Genomic DNA, 8,291 nt, shown 5'->3' on the forward strand with positions numbered 1-8,291 from the left:
TCAAGTGCTAAGATATGGGGCTTTGCATTCTGAATGAACAATTGTAACTATTAGAGTTTAATTTGCATTTCTTTCAGGGGAACTTGATAAAAAATTGAGATATTGATGAAACTTGGTCCACGTGTTACTTTTCACCACAGGTTGGTTGCTTTCGAAAATGGGCCACGCCCACAAAATGGCGAAGACCGAAAACATATAAAGAGCTGTAACTAAGCCATAAATTAATTGAAGTAAAATGTGGTATGAAGGAGCATATGTGGATGTAAATTTTTTGGGGAAGTGGGCGTGGTCCCGCCCCGTACTAAGTTTTATGTACATATCTCGTAAACTACTAAAGCTATATCAAGGCAACTTTCTGGAGTCGTTTCTTTTACAGTTCAAAAATGGAGGACATCGGATTATAACCACACTCACCTCCTATACAAAGTTTATGTTGAAAACTACTAAAAATTCTTTAATTCAGTAAGGAAAAACACTATTTACCTTAAATTTCAGTATAAAAAAGGTACGGAAGAGCTGCACTCAAAATGGTATACAAAATGGTATTTAATGGGTCAAAAACCATATCTCCGAAACTACACGACCAACTTCAATGAAATTCGGTTTATAAAAAACACTTGTGAAGATATCGGAACAGAACTTTACAAACATACTGCATTTAAATAGTGGCATCGCCCTTCTAAAGATCGTCGAAACCGGTCCATAAGTTTTCAAGACCCTATATATCGAATATGAGGACCTTCTAACAATTTTTTTACTGAAAATATAGGTAAGTCTCTCAGATATTTATTGATTTGATATATATTCAGTTCGGTTCAGACTTACTGCTGAACTACGTTTATGGCTCAAAATCGACCCCAATTGATGCAAAAATTGGTCGAAAATTGGGTGTCTTGGCTGGAATTTTTTCGATCCAGCAGAACCAGTCTCTGGTCTGATATCATAATGACCTAAGCGTTGGTCTTCTGGAAAACTTCATATATAAAAAACCCTCTTTATATTAAAATACTAAAGATCTGTAAGTGGCTGAAAATATATATTAAGAAGAAATAGTTATATCAGGACATTAGCCAACAAAAATATCTCTAAGTCTTTACTTTGAGAAAGATCGCCTATGTGCCGAATGTAGAATTTTCTACGAAATCGTTAATGTGATTTCAAATGTAGCTGAGTTAAAGTTATATTAATCCCCTTTTAGTGTGGTATGAATGTCTATCTCCATAGACTATGATGACTGATTGAAGGGATATAAGAACACTAATATTCACAGTAAATTTCAATTGCTGAATATTCATTCAGTTGTAGAGTCAGCTTCGAATAAAATTTCTCCCAGCACCATCTATCATCTTACTCAGTGAAACATTCTGATACTAAGAAAACGAGTTGATTTCAAGAAAGCCCTCTTTTATACATAGAAATAGCCAGAGGATACTAATTGTTAAAAGTTCAGCACCAAAAAGAATCGGTCATTACTCGAACAAATTTATGTGACCCAAAAAATGGATGAGTTAATATGAATTTGTGTTTAGAAATAGGAAGAGAGCTTGATCCAAGTGTAAGTAGTCAGAATAAGTATGCCGTTGGTAAAAATGTGGTGGTCTATCCAGTAACAAGTTTAAATGTTTTCCGCATTGCTATTTGCTTTAGACTAATGGAACTCATATGATGAAGGATCAACGTTTTTTCCAAGATCGCGTGCGCCACACAGGCCACGTAGTATATATGTAATCATCTGAAGTGCATATCCTTAATGCTAGGGACTCGCTTGTCGACTATTAAATGGCTTGCGCTGAAGAAAACACCTTGACACAAGCGGCCAATCAGAAAAGAGAAGAGCAACGTCTCAAAATTAGGGGAGCATGTTAATACTAAGAAACACTGAATTACATATAGATGCATAAATAAATTATTACATACATATATACTTAAGTATATAAAAATGGAAAATGAAAAGTAAAGGAATGGCATATCCTTACTGCAGTATACTGCATTTTGAAACGAAGTGCTTCTGCTTAATAAGCATTTGACATTTTATACGAACAATGCTCACACCTCAATATTTAATCTTAATTAACTCTACGTTAAGGACAGTAGACGACTTTTCATAAGAGCAGCACTCTCAAGTCAAAGGACAATCCTGAAAATCGCATTAAGAGCATGAAATACAGAATTGAAATGAATAAAGCAACACAATAACATGTCTAATCGGCACGCCCACCAAAAAAAACGCCCACACGTGCTTGCCGCAACAACAACAACACTAACAATGCGGGCCAAAACACAAAAAGGACAATTGCGAAACTGTCAAAAGGACAATGGCGAGCTAAGAAATGACAATGGACCCGGTGTAGCGCTGGCGGTCAGTGTTTTAGCAAAATGCACAAAGCGAACAAAGCGTGCGCGCACACAGATGGACAATGCTCGACCTTTGTGAAGTGACCACTTGAGTGCGCACTTTGCTTCGGACTTCGGTCGCATATTCACGCCTTTAATGCTGGCTCACCTAATTCTCCCTCACAATTGACATTTTATATTTCCCGGTAGCAATCGCATTGTTTTTAGCAACGATTTGCCGGGAAATACCATTGTCTGTGCGAGTGTGAGGCGTTGGCGGTGACTAAAATTGTCACAGTGACAAAGGCAAGAAAGAAGGCGCAGCATTGTGGTGCACTCGGTGGGAGTTGGTAGTGAAAAGTAATTGAAAAACATTTAAGCGCGCAGCAAACAAAGAGCGGAAGCACTTGAAAGACAAGCCGCCAGCAGCAGTAGTAGTACTCGAGTTGGACAACTGGCCGTTAGCCATGGCTGTGGCATGATTGTGTAGAAATTTTGGCGCCATTACTTCTCGGAAGTTCTTGAATAGCTAATGGTTACTTAACAGAAATCTTCGGAACGACGTGAGGTAATGATTGGCACTTTGAAATTTTGCCGTTGGTTTTGATATATGGATAAACATACACTCAACCAATGGGATAAAATGTAGTATAATGGATCTATAAAGAAAAATTCAACCACATTGGTGAAAATCATTATATTAGGAGTAAGGGAGCTAGGTTAAGGTATACCAAGATTTCATTACTATATTTGGTAAAAGGAAGGTTTGTACTTGAACACATTTTATCACGAAATTGTATCAAGATAACTCTTAATGAGACCCATATATTTGGTCCAAAGTCCATCAGAATATCTAAAATCTTATATATATTAATTGCTGAGATAATTCGTAGAATGATTTAAATCCACAATTCATCCAGACTATTGTATATACATATACATGTGTATGGCCGATCTATACAGTAAAAAGTCAATCCAAATTTTTGAAATTCTATTATTCGTTATATGGGGTCTGAGGGAAGGTATTATCCGACTTTACTAATTTTTGACACAGAGGTCGCTATAATATATAATATATGAGGGGTGTTCAAAAAATAGCGGCGATATAACGATTGGAGACACCTTGTCTCTGAAGTTCTGGTCCTTATATTTGGTATCTAGGGCCTTGAAGTGTTATAGTCGGATCTTTTTTGGATGAACGAAAAATATGAAGTAATCGAATTTAATTCATAATTATGTTAATTGGGAAGTAGGAGTATTTATGAACCGATTTCACTAATCTAATCAGGGAAATGCCGAATATGGTTTTCTTAACCCTAAGGATATAATAAAGTCTAGAGTAATATTTGTTGATATATCGTCTTATGTATTGACAATAGACAAAAATTAATCGAACAATAATTATTTATACAATTGTTAATATTTTTTTTTAATGTACCACACTCGAGATTGCTTAAGCGCGAATCCATATAGCCTCCAATACGGAATAATATCTTCAGTAAGTTGGATTAATTTTTTATGACGGTTTTAGCAGAATAATATTAAAACAATAAAAAACTCCCCTGGCCTGCTGAGGTACAAGAGATAATCTACTAACAAACTACACATATTAACAACAATAATAATCTTCATTTTCCACTCATTTTCTTAAAACTTATAATACACAACTTTCTACTTGTCACATCAAAATGCGAGCAGACTTGATAAATTTTAAATTATATTCACTTGCTACCAAATAACGGCACATCTGCACGCACAGCAGCGCCACATCTGTCATGGCGAGTTCGCACACGTTGAATGTGAAGTACGAAGTACGAAAGTCGCTCAAGGCCGAAACGCAATTAAACAAATTACAAACTGTCCACCCAGTAGGCACTCGCACACACACACACACACACACACACACACGGGTAAAGCGACAACCAGAAGCAGTTATAAGTGAGTAAAAATTTAATGTGCGCTCATTCACACGTTCAACACACAGCGCAGCCGGACAGGAAGGACGCCTTTTATGCGCCTTAATGTGCGCTTCGAGCGAAATAGCGCATAAAATAAATATCCTTTAGCTTTAGTTGATGCCATTGATGTGGCACATTTAAAGACGATTTTTCGGTTGATTCGGCGATTTTTCATTTTCACGCGCCGCCAAGCGAAAGCAGCTTGAGAGTGCCGAGAGGTGAGCGGCGAGCGGTGCTGAGCGGCGTCTCACGACAGGCGCATGTGAATTATTTAATTGTTACGCAAACGACTTAATTGCAAATAACGCATATTTCAAGCTCAAACTCCGGCTAAGGCTGTTGTCTGGCAGTGGCAGAAGGCGGCCGGGAATTTTTGGCAATGTCGGCGTAGTGGACAGTCGATGGACAGCGGCGCGTGAGTCGTCAACGCGCTTTGAAGAGTGGCACAGTAGCGACAGTAGCTGCGCTCGCTTGCAAGCTCATGTCTCTTCTTGGTAGCTACTTCTGCTACAGCCTGCCTGCCACCCAACCACGCCCCATCAAAACTCATGCTGCGGGCGTGGCCGCGTATGTCAGCTTGAATGCAGCGCTGTGATGGTTTTTATGCACGTCCATATAAATTTTTGACATACGCATAACTGTCAAAATGTTAAAATTTCGGTTATTTGCACGTAAAAACTTGAAAGCGCATACGAAAATTATTGCAACACGCTTTTGTTTGTTTGTATTTTCCGCGCAAATTATAGGCCGTCGGCGACTTTTTGAATGCCACTGCACTTGTTGTGCCACTTGTCAGCAAATAAGGCCAACATTTTTCGTTTTGGTTGTATTGCTATCATTATGTTGTTGTTGCTGCTGTAGTTGACTGTTGGCTTGACAACCATTTTAGCTTTTGCATATCCTTGTTTGAATATTTTGTGGTCATTTGCACGGCTTTCGCCGTGGGCTTTGTGTAATAATGCTGAATTTTAATTTCAAACTTCAACACTTTCTCAGGCGTTCATACTTAAAATGTGTGAAAATAACTGCAGGCTCAACTAATTGTTAGTCTGCACGTCAAACAAAACTTTAAGTGCGAAATAATTAGTAAGCGGAAATTAATTAGCGGCTGCAAAGACTTGATTTTGGCTTCGCAACGATGAAAAATGTGTTTTTTTTCGGAATATAAATGCATTTTTAGGTTATAAAATGATGTAAAAAAGTTCACTGATACGCCTACTCTTGTATGAAGAATTCAACAAAAGACTTAAGACACGAACTTGGGTAGGGTTTTGATAAATACAAGTGATTGGAAGAGATTGCAAGTTGTTCTCAAAGCATTCAACTGAAGGACGCTCAAACTTATTCATAATAGTATCAACAGATAATAGTGATTGAAAGGTGAAATTAATATTGGATACGATATTTGAATTTCCATGATATTTGTAACCGAAATAGAAACTGTTTATCATATACTCAGTTACTACGAAGATACTGACGACCAATCCACCATTGCGGCATGCTATAAATTACTTGGGCATTGACATAACTTCCTTCTCTACTGAGTAGTATACTGTAAACGAGGAGCTTATTTAAAATCAAATACTAACTTTTCTTCTAATAATCCATTTCATTTGATTCATCTGAAATTCTTAATATCTGCGAGAATTGCCGATATTTTCGGTTAAAAAATTATTCTTAGGTACTGAGGTACTAATACTACATGTTCGATATCCGGAGCTTTGAAAAGTTATAGTCCGATTTCGACAATTTTTCCACACCTCAAATACAGTACTTGCGCCAAGTTTTATTCCGCTATCTTAATTGGTTCCTAAAATAGAATCGAATGAAAGATTCGAACAAAAACGAGTCAACCCGCTGAACTGCATTTACAAAATAATTTGTAGTGAGGTATTACAAGTTTTCATGATCTTATGATGCTCAGATACGATCCACTAATCCATTCTTCTGGGAATCATGTAGATGATGCTATGGAATTTCGGTTAGAAGTAAAAGTAATCGTGCAAAAAATTTTAGAGATATACAGTATTCTTATTTGCAAAGATCATTAAATATTCCTGGTACAATATTCAAACAACTGGTGACAGGAAGCAAATATAGCAATAAAGAAAGAAATTTAACCTTTAGATGCCAATTCAAAGAACTTAAGTTATACAATTATCCATTATGCTGATTGGATATAATATGATGGAGATAGTAATTCACTTGATTGTATCTCAATCTTCCGTATTTAAAGACCACTTCTCAAATTATTTGTAATTTTAATTTTAATAGTTTTAAAGCTTAAAACAAAAGACTCAACAGGTAGAATCCAACTTTTTATAGGAGTGCCGAAATTTACACCACAAATTGTAGAAAATAACCGGTCTCTGCTATCCTTAGATAATTAATAATTATTATTCTAATAACTGGAAATTACTGGAATAATAAAATAAAATATAAAGCGATGCCAGTTCCTACAGAAAAACAATATCATTACAACCACAAACACATCACCGACCATCACGGACGACTTCTTTAAGATTACACACACAAACATAGAATATTTCTCCATTTTTTGCATATTTACTTCAAAGTTGCTTATCGCCATTATCTGTTAATTCTATTTGCGATCTAAACCATAGCTCGGCTAACCGCATTTTGTCAAACTCATTAGCAGCCATTCAGAAGCGGCGTAAACAACTTTGTTAGGCAAATTAAATATTGCACAATACACACTTGTAAGCCGCTTAGGCGATTCGTTTTGCTTGCCGAAAAGAGCGGGAGAAGAATTCTACATTTTGTTTTCCGAAGGCGGAGCGACACAAACGCCTCTGAGACAGCGTTAAGTAACTGATCTACATTGGATTACCGCCGCTGCTACCGATTTACTCATCTTTGCTAAGCGGGTTTTCGGAGATAGCGGTGAAAGAAGACTCGTGTATGCAGATGTAAGAAGGCAGGAAAGTAGTGCAAGAAAAGTGTATTATGTAAACAGTTTGTAATTTAAGGATTTGCTCTTGTTGCTTTTGTAATCGTATTTTTCTTGCGGTTCCCTTTGGTTCAATGACTCTGGCGCATGCAAATTAGGTTTTGCCTAAAGATTTTGTAGATAAGGAGTGACCGCAAAAAGAGATTAGCTACTGTGAAATGTTTTTTTAGACTAGTCATATTTACCAGAGCCTAGATGACCAGTAACCAAAAGACTTATCTTGAAAGAGTAAAAAATATTGAAGATTAAGGAGATGAGCGAAAAATGCATCGCAAGAAGAAGAAGAAAATGTTTCAAAAAGATATTGAACGTCATTCAATCAATTGCAGTGGAAACGAGTTGAAGTTTCCCCTGTTAATACAATCAACGCTTTAACATTTTTAAAATACCAAAAGATCACTAAAAAATCGTCCAAAAAAATCTGCCGTCAGTTTGATTTATGTTTGTGCCAAAAATTATTCACAGACCACACGTAATAAATACATCACCGACAAAATTATCAATTTTCCGCCAGACACGAGTCGAAGCGAGCTAGCAGCAACAAACAAAGTGCACACTAATTCTAAATAAAATATATGATTTGCCCTTTACCGTTTTCTAAACCAATTGTGTGTCGCTTTTGCGGTGGTGTTTGAAGATAACAAGCGTAGACTGCCTCAACTGCAGGAGATGCTCCAGTTCTTGACAAACAAGTCTAGCAAAAAGTGGCACAGATCCCGCCAAATGGGCCGAGCTACAGCACCGCAATCGGGGCGTTAAGAAAAAACCGGCGGCTATCAATCATGGTGACAGCCGCAAAGGACAACTGTTGAATGCGACTTACTACCGCTTGTGTTCGTATGTATGTGCTGGAATGTCGCTTTACGCGAATGAAGTTGTTGAAAGTTTGATTGCCGCTTGGCTGTGGCATGACTTGGAATGGCTCCGATTGGCGTCGCAGTCACATAAAAAGCGACACAAACTTAATTGGCCTTTTATTTGCGCAACTGCGATGATACTATTTGGTATGGCGCGATTGAGTTGGAATT

The sequence above is a fragment of the Zeugodacus cucurbitae genome, chromosome 5, assembly GCF_028554725.1.
Source record: "Zeugodacus cucurbitae isolate PBARC_wt_2022May chromosome 5, idZeuCucr1.2, whole genome shotgun sequence".
Classification (NCBI taxonomy): domain Eukaryota; kingdom Metazoa; phylum Arthropoda; class Insecta; order Diptera; family Tephritidae; genus Zeugodacus; species Zeugodacus cucurbitae.